This window comes from Populus euphratica, unplaced genomic scaffold (genome assembly GCF_000495115.2).
Source record: "Populus euphratica unplaced genomic scaffold, PopEup_1.0 scaffold94.1, whole genome shotgun sequence".
Taxonomy (NCBI): Eukaryota; Viridiplantae; Streptophyta; class Magnoliopsida; order Malpighiales; family Salicaceae; genus Populus; species Populus euphratica.
The window spans coordinates 186660-196049 of NW_011499977.1; positions in this window are offsets into that span (position 1 = coordinate 186660).

The following is a 9390-nucleotide window of genomic DNA, read 5'->3' on the forward strand; positions in this document are numbered from 1 at the left end:
TGGCCTACTGCCACTCCATTCCCTCTCTTCCAGCACGCTTGCACAATACCACTCCAGTGCGCGCGGACTCTTTATTACATTTTTTTGTTAAGTCTTGCTATACCTACCGTACCCAACTCCTGTTCCTCTCATGTTTTTTGCCCCGTGTCTTTCAGGAAATTCCTACTCTTGTCCTCCTCTGTGTTTCAAATTTGTCGGAAAAAGATTGAAATGCACTCCTTCTTCTTCTTCTTTTTATAGAAATGTAAGAACTAATTGATTTTTTTTTTCTTTTTGAAAAATGCAAACAACTGTTGTCACAGTGATTTGCTCGCAAGAATAATGGGTATTTAGAAATCCAAATTAACTTAAAATCCATGAATATTCATAGAAACCAACTTAAATAAATAGTTTTTAAAGAATATTTTGAGTTATATTGAACAAAAATATAAATATTCTTAATTTCAATATGAAACTCAATTCAAACTTAATTTAAAATATATGTAAAATATTTATATTTTTTTATTAAATAAGATTTATTTCTATCTTATTATGTTCCAGATACACTCAAAAATAAAAAAAATTAGTTATTAAATTATAATTTAATTAAATATTCATTCAAATAACCCTCTTCTTCAAAATAAAAAAATAAAAATTATCTCTTAATAAATGCTTCTAAATATCTATAAGAAATCTTCTTTTGGAAGATTTAAGGACTATCATATAATAAAATTAATAATTTTATAGAAAAAAATAATAAATATATTAGATGACATTAAATTCCAAGAACAAGATTATTCTTATGTTGAATATAAATTTTTTTGTAATGTAAAGTCTTAAATGTTTATATAAATAGTTTGAGGGATATTTATAGCTTACAAACCTTTTTTTATTAGTTAAAAGGTTGAAAAGTCATTTTATCTTAATAACATTAGTAAAGGATACAAATCTCTTATACATACATTAACGAGAAAAAAAAATAATTGGATTTAAGATACTTATTGGGCACATAAACATTATAATATATTACTGCAAAAATTAAGGCTAGAGCCCACAAGGTTTAGGCACATGCCTAATGTCTAGGGTATACCGCACAAGCCCATAAAATTTTAGGCTTGGGTATACAACCTGACCTCATAAGGTATTAGGCATATGCCCATCACCTAGGCTTGGGCATATTATCTAAAGTTCAAAGGGCGCTCGATATTACCCCATGATTATTCTTGAAACATATTATGGGCTTGTGCCAAAAGTGAACATCTTTTTATCAAATATTAAAAAATATCAATAAATCTTGCTCTATCAGTAGCTCTTCAAGTTTGTGTGATATTTTTATTGAAGAGACTTAAAAAATATATCAATTTTCTATAACAGTATTCTCAATATTTTTTTCATATAAAAAGAAAAAAGCAAAAGCATCTTAAGACGTTTTAGTAGAGTATTTACAAGTGAAATGACATTATAGTTGAAAAAGCACTCATCTTGGTTGGATGAATACCTGGTGGAACACTTCATGATAGTATTGATTACCTCATTAAGGATTTGTGAGAGTAGTGGCATGTGTCACTAATCCAGCAGAGGATAGGGAAGACCTCCTCCTATATAAAGACCTTATTCTCTTCATTCAATTCATTTAGAGTCTCTCTCTAAAACTTTGTTCTAAACCATTGTATAAAGATGAATAATTATGTGGAAGCATTTAGTTCATGTGAGATGTGATAACTTCTTGGAATAGTAGATGTCATTTTAAGATGACTTACTCCTCCTTAGCATTTTCCATTCAAAATGACCACTAATAGAGGGAAACATGTAGTATCTAGTACTGACTTTATATTTGGACCATGACAACTAGAAATTAGGGGTTTTATTGGTGGACTAGAATCGATAAGGAATGGATCAAAAACTGGAGGGTTGGTGTCGCTCACTAAAAAACCTTTGGTTACCTAGGGCTCTTAAGGACAATAGGAATAATGCCCTAACTACTAAACATATATCCAAGGTCAACTGTCTACAAGGAAGAGATTATCTAGTCTAGATAAAAAAGAATTAGTAAATAATCCAAGGGTGCTCGTAATGGTTTATATGAAATAACAACCCTCGTACCATGTTTGAGTTAGGATATACCTTTCCTCTATGAGTTTTATAAGAGATATGCTTTTCCACTATAATTAATGTGTTAGCCAACTTCATCCTAACATATGGGTTTTAGTCAAATATTTTCAAGAGTATTTTGCAACTATAAGGGTGAGTTAAACCTAGATATATTTAGATATTGTTATACATCAAATCATTGTCTTTAAAGGGGCCATGTTATTCATTAGTTCTTCACTTTTATTAGTCACCCTAAAAGTCTTATCAAGAATATATCAGTGGATAAGATCTCTAATATGAAGGATTAATGTGCAAAATATTTAATTGTAAGGAGTAACAGACAACCTATCCCAGGCCATATGCAAGAGTTGTGGGGTTACCATTATTTTTAGCAAACTTTTCATCTAGATGCCAATGAAAAACTAAGTTTTGGTAACTTTGACCAAGTTTGTGTTTAAATATGGTGAGGTATTCCTTTCATTATAATATCAACTAGTTGGCTAAAAAACAATACTAGGTAAAGAGGTAGGATATGTAAGAATTTATAATTTGTATAATTTGATATATTTATCATATTTTAACTTTGTTTTATTGTAGATTCAAAGTCTCATGGGAAGGATAGTGAATGAAGTGTAGAGGTTCAAGGGACATCCAGTTCTTGGATTATAGGGATGGAAGAGATTCGTCAAGAGATGGATATCACTGCTAACATTAAACCTCTATCCTAACTTACCCCTTATTATGAAAAGTCAATCACCTACCTCTAGGGGAGAAAGGAAATTGTTTCCCCTAATATTCTTTTCAAAGTAGCTAAGAGGGCTAGAGTGAGGAAAAAAAAGTGTTCATTTCATGGGGCAATGCAAACCTTATGACCATGTAATCCGTAATAAAGATTAAGATCTGATCTTGAAAAGCTGGAAGAGGTTTGATAGGTGTGTGACACAATAAAAACCTACCCCAAGGCATCAACATTATTAGAATGAAGTCAAATGATGCCACGAAACTAGTTAATCTTTGATAAGTCAGATTTGACTCATTCAAGAACCCAAGAATGGTAGAATCTCTCACTTGTCAAACTAAAAAGTTCATAAGTGTTATACATCAAAGGCCAATGAAACTTAACCTTATAAGAGTTTAGGTGTTTTTAAAAGATTAACCCTAATAGATCTACCTTTATGGGCTGAATTGGTCCACCTACAAAACTAACCCAAAACCTATACTAAAGCCCAAACCCTAATCCAAACAAGTCTTGTATCCTAACTAAAAAAAAGTATTACTTAAACCCAAAAAAAAGCCTTGGGTTATAATTAAAATATTAAAAATATAACTTATAAGTTAATTCCTTATGCTTCTATGAGAAAAGAAGAAGAAAAAAAATGATACAAGTCTGATATAAAACTTATTTATAGCCTATAATATTACCAAATGATCTTAGAAACTAATTTGTCATTAAATACCACTAACTCGCATTTTCTTATATAGCTAGGGTGAATAAAGAATCTTTATAAGAAAAGGATTTTGAATCATTGTTACACTTGAAAATTATGTTATGAATTATTAAATATCCTTGTAGAACTAGAAAATTTTCAAAAAAAGGTCACCAAATCCTTGTAGGAAAAGGATTATTGTCAAATAGAAAGTCCACAAATCAAAACAAAGTAAATAATAAAATTTATATATTTTGTTCAGACATTTATTGTAAGGCCTTTTTGAACTTCGATTCACCTAAAAAAATTTCCTAACATCAAAAAATACCTCTAGAATCCAACGGTTTGATTTGAAGTTATATTTAATAATATAAAACTAGATGGTATGAAATTTTAACCTAAAACTCAATTATGACCTTTGATTAGATCATATCACATAGGCTTTATTTTGTTAATGGAGGAGTAACATCCATACTCGTAACTTGACACCATTTTTAACACCTTCTTAAGTGGTCAGATCTACAAAGGATTTTGTTGAGGTTCCTACACCCCAAGTTGTTGTTAAGGGTTTTACATCTCAGATTGGACCATCTAATCCTGGAGCAAGTTCCTCTTATATTGGACCATGGATTGGCTTTGCAATTCCTTCTTTACTATCCTTATCTAAAGAGGAGATGAACATTTTGCAACACTTCATAGGAGAAAATGACATTGTGTTAGGATTTAATGGCATAACAATGATGGATATGATGGACATGTTATTGGATCTCTCTTTTGATGTTGATAAGCTATCTGATCAGATTTTTTCTTGTCACCTAGCTCTTATTGGGCAGCTTCTACTTCATGTGAGCACTTTATCTAGCATACCTTGTTATATGTACTTATATCTTTTTATTATTATTATTATTATTAATATCATTGTTTTATTTAGAGTTCCCTATTGAATGCCTATTCTCGAAGATGTTGGACTACTAAGAAGGTTCATATAAGGGCGACCCTAATTTAATTAAGAGGAAACCAATAAGAAGTACGAAGCCTTTATGAGGTAAAACTAGAAACTCAATTAAGGGAGATCAAGGAGGTTTATGACATTTATGTCAATGATTCTCAAGAAGTTGAATGAGGATAAAGATCCTCAAGATTCTAAGATGAGTGTTGCCTTGGAAAGAGTTTGTTTGTCTAAGGAGGCATCATCTTTCCTAATACAGTCCTATTAGGTTTTAAAAGTAGAGATGTTAGCTTTGAAGACCAAGATGGCTATGACTAAAGATAAGGCAAGGCTTTTAAAAAGGAATGTGCTCGTTTGAGTGTGTTAAGGTATTTGTCTAATGAGTTCATAACAATGTTTGGGGGATCTCAAGCTTTTGATATATTTATTAGAGATAAGATATTCTAGGTTATGTCTAACCTTCACTTTTATCATCTATTGAGGGGAATAATAGTGGACTTCTTAGTGGCATTCGACCTCAACCTTATTCCTGACTTTATTGATATATATCCAACTTGAGTGGTTATGTAGCTCGTGGTACGTACTTGGCTAAGAAGCCTAATGAGTGATGAGAGTCTCTTAATCGAAAGCGATAGTTTCTAGGAGTTATTATCCTTAGTCTCATGGGCTTTCTATGGTTGTATGTAAAATATTAAAAGTATTCATATATGTTTATGATTCCCTATTGTGTTTAATATTTTTCATATTTATTGTGCTTTAGATTAAATAGGTTTCAAAGCTCCAAGTATAACCAAGGTCTTATACCTTCCCAAGTGGGGGAGTCAATCCCTTCTATTAATCCTTATCAATCCTTAGCAGAAATCATGCTTGGGATAATGGTTTTCTATATAGAGGTTCAATATATCGATATATAACCTTATCACATGATATATCATACCATTCATTTAAAAATTTATTAAGAAACTATAAATGTCTTTAGGGTGAAGTAATCTTTGTTATTGTATTATCAATCACCTAATTAGAACCTAAAGGAAACTCTTAGTTGCAATTGGCTTTTGGTGTAGCCTAACTAACGAGGGGTTTAGGACTCTTCCAGCTAAAGAGTAGGTATACTGGAGAGTAGGGAGCTTATGGCCTTCCTACATTCTTATAAGATGTATGGCACGCCCTACGTGAAAGTAATCTTACCAGAGTGAGGGGCTTGTAACCTCTTTGGTTATAATAAGTGTCATAATTTAATTTTAGGTTTTTTCTAATTTTTTTCTTTCAAAAAATATAAAAACAAATAAAAAATAAAAAACAACAAAAAAACCAAAAAATACTGATAACTAAGCAAAAACAAGTCAAGAAATGAACCAAATTGAGATTTTGGATGAAACTAGGAACCAAATTGTACTCAAGATTAAAAGATAATACAAATTTAAGGTTAAATTAAATGATTATTAGGTGAATTTATATAAATATTAAGTTTGAAGACTTAATAATATTTTTAATAGACTAATTTGATTTAATCACATATCTAATTAAAGATTTAATTAGGTTTAAGAATTAATTTGGGTTTTTAATAAGTGAAATTAATTTTTTAAGGGTTTAATAGGTGAAAACTTAAGTTTAGCAAACTAATATGGGCTTAATTGAGAAGATTAAAATTTTAAATGACTAAATTTAATTTTTACAAAGTTAATTAGATGAAATGAAGAACAAAATTGCAAGAAAATCAAAATGCAGAGGCTAATTAAGAGTCAAATCAAAAAAATTCACAACTAAGAACCTTTTTGAAAATTTTGCCTATGAATTTAGGGACTCAATTTGTTAAAAACAGGGGTAAAATTAAAGAAATTAAAATTTTAAAGGTCAATTAAGGTCAAAATTAAAAATATCTAAGACCAAGGACCAAGATGAAAAACTTGTTGAAATTAAAGGGTCATTTTAAAGCTTAGTAAACGTGAAATTGAATTGATTCTTAAAGTTAAAATTTAATTAAGGACCAAATTAAATATATCAAAAGATTGAAGGCTGAAATGGAAAGAGAAGATTTAAACCTAATTTAAACCCAAAGTGCCAAAATGACCAGGTTCTAAAAACATTTCATGCATATTTTCTAAAAAAATAAAAATATATTTTTATCATGTTCTAAATGTACAAAATTATTATCATAACTAGTTTATAATTATCTATTAAGATTTGGCTAAAATTTCAAAAATACCATAAAAATTAATTTGTTTAATTATATTTGGGATATAAATTTTACAACGTAATGCATATTTATGATATTAAATTAAATGAATTAATAGCAATAAATATTAAAAATTAATTGTATGTAGGAAATAAGTACAATGCTAAAATTTTGGCCTTAAAATAGTTAGGATTTAACCCAATAAGGTAAAGACTTTCTCATGAAAAAGGATATGTCTTGAACCTTAGATAAGACTAATTAATAGAAACATGACTTAAAATAACAATCAATCAACAATGTAACTCACATTGGGTAAGGTGCATTAGAAATAATGTGTCTTTCCCTTGCATAATTGGTTCTTTTACCCAGACTTTCGCAAATCAATAGGTTTTCTAGTGACCATAATATGAAGTAGTGACTCCCTCAAATTATAACTTAATGATTAAACCCAAACACCCTTCAATCCAGAAGGAAAATCCATCATTTAATATTATGCACGTCATGACAATATGGAGTCTAGAAGTCCTCTATTGATAAATTGCATAATTTCAAGACTGTATTAGAGAGTGGGAGGCTCAAGGCCATCCTCAGCGATGATGTAAGGCTTGAAAGCCCCACTAGATTTTGATGTCAGTCTGAGATTACATTAGAGAGTATGAGGCCCCGAGCCATCTTTGGCAATAGTGAAAGGCTCGAAAACCCTACTAAAATGTCATGCTAGTCCAAAACTATATTAGAGAGTGGCAATCCAGAGGTTATCTCTAGCGATGGTGTGAGGCTCGAATGCCTTATTGGAGTGTTTTGTCAGTCCAAAACTACATTGAAGAATGAGAGTGAATATATAGAAAAAATAAAACATATATTTTTGTAAAAGTTACATTTATATCTATGATATATTTTAAGATGATCTGAGTGTTAAGCATAACGGAGATTTTTGCCTATATTTTAAGATGATATGAGTGTTAAGCATAAGGAAGATTTTTGCCTTCCATATCTTGAAGGTGGTAAATGTTGGATTTGACTACCTTAAACGCTATAAAAGAACCATCTTATTCTTATGCTAGTTTGCCTTTACTCTCACTGTTACTGGTTACTTCTAACTTTTAGAGTATTAAGTCTTTAAATTTAAAATTCTTGTTTTCTACCTTGGTATTATGATATCTAGTGACTTGATATTAATAAACTTTGTTTCTTATTGTCGTTGTCAACTAGTATTCTTCAAAAAGATCTAGATTAGCTCTTAATCATTGCTTATTATTTTCTAGGGAATAATGGGTTGCCCAATGACTTAGACACCTATTTTTTATAGGTATCATGGTTTTAATACCGCACATAAGAAGAAAATAAGCTTTCTCGATTGATGTATTTTAGGTTGTTTAATTGGCCTATTAAATTTTATTTAAAAGTTTTATCCATTCTAACTTGGCCTCATTCATCTTCTTTTGAGACCACTAAGTAGGACTCTATGGTAAGCTCATTTTGGGTTTGGCAATATGATATTAAATAAAATTAATGGTTATATGGAGTCTCTAACATTGTTCTTTTATTTTATGGTTATCAAATTGTATTTCATTATCCGTTATCAAGATTTTAGTAAGTCCAAAACAACATCTTATGTTCTTCCAAATGAAAAAGGCTACTTTGTTAGCGATTATATTTGCCAAGGTCTCAATCTCTACATATTTTGTAAGGTTGTTAACAAGACAAATTGTATGTTATTTGTTGCCTTAGTGAAAAGACCCAAGATATCCATCCTTCACTAGAAGAAAGGTCATGAAAAGGTTATAGTTGTCATCTTTGTCAAATGTTAGCAGGAGACCAAAGTATATCTTTCACACTTGTCGCATCGTCTAACTAATTTAATGACATCATAAAGTATGGTTGATGATTAGCACTTAAAAGTGTGTTTTTATCAAGGTTTTATATCATCATTTTGCATTTGAAGTATCAATATCTCCTAAACTAAAACATGTTTTATAATAACATATCTAATAATATAAGATACCTTTAATTTATGATAAATATTTATCTTAAATACAAGCCTATCATATAAATGAAAGGATTGATTGATGAGTTTAAGTACTGAAATTGAAAGGACAAAGAGATGGTCAAACTTAGAAAAGAGATGCTAGTGTAGTCCAAATTGGAACACTGTTCGATACTTGGGTCATATCTAGAGCTATAGATGTCGGATTTAGGTCTACTTTATATGGATGGAAAGGTAAGACATAGGCCTATAACTTTCATAGGAGTTCAAGATTTAAAAAGGCTATTTTCAAGTCCAGATTATAGCAACAAAGAAAAAATCTAAATATGTCCTGCAGCCTAGACACTATTAAGTGTTCAGCCCATATCTTGAGTTCTAGAAGTTCAAATAACCTTAATTTTTTTCTAAAAAGCTTAGACAATTTTTTTAAACTTTTATGTGGAGGTTTGGTTCAAATTATAACATTATCAATGATATTTTGGGCAAACAAAAAGATAAGAATTATCACCAAATCAAGAGTTAGCCACCCACTTAACAATTAATTATTAGATCAATAGTTCTCAATTCTAGCTAATAAAAGGAGGTATTTTCCATGCATTTAAGCATCTTGATTTTTATATCAAGATCATGCTCTTGCTTTCTCTCTTTGTATTTTTGTAATGTTTAAGATTTATTTTCATTAATATCTTGTTTATGTCTTTCATTTCCTTTCCTTTACTTAGTTAACTTTTATCTTATTTATGTTCTTATCTTGTTTATTTATGTTTCTCTCTTTCATTAT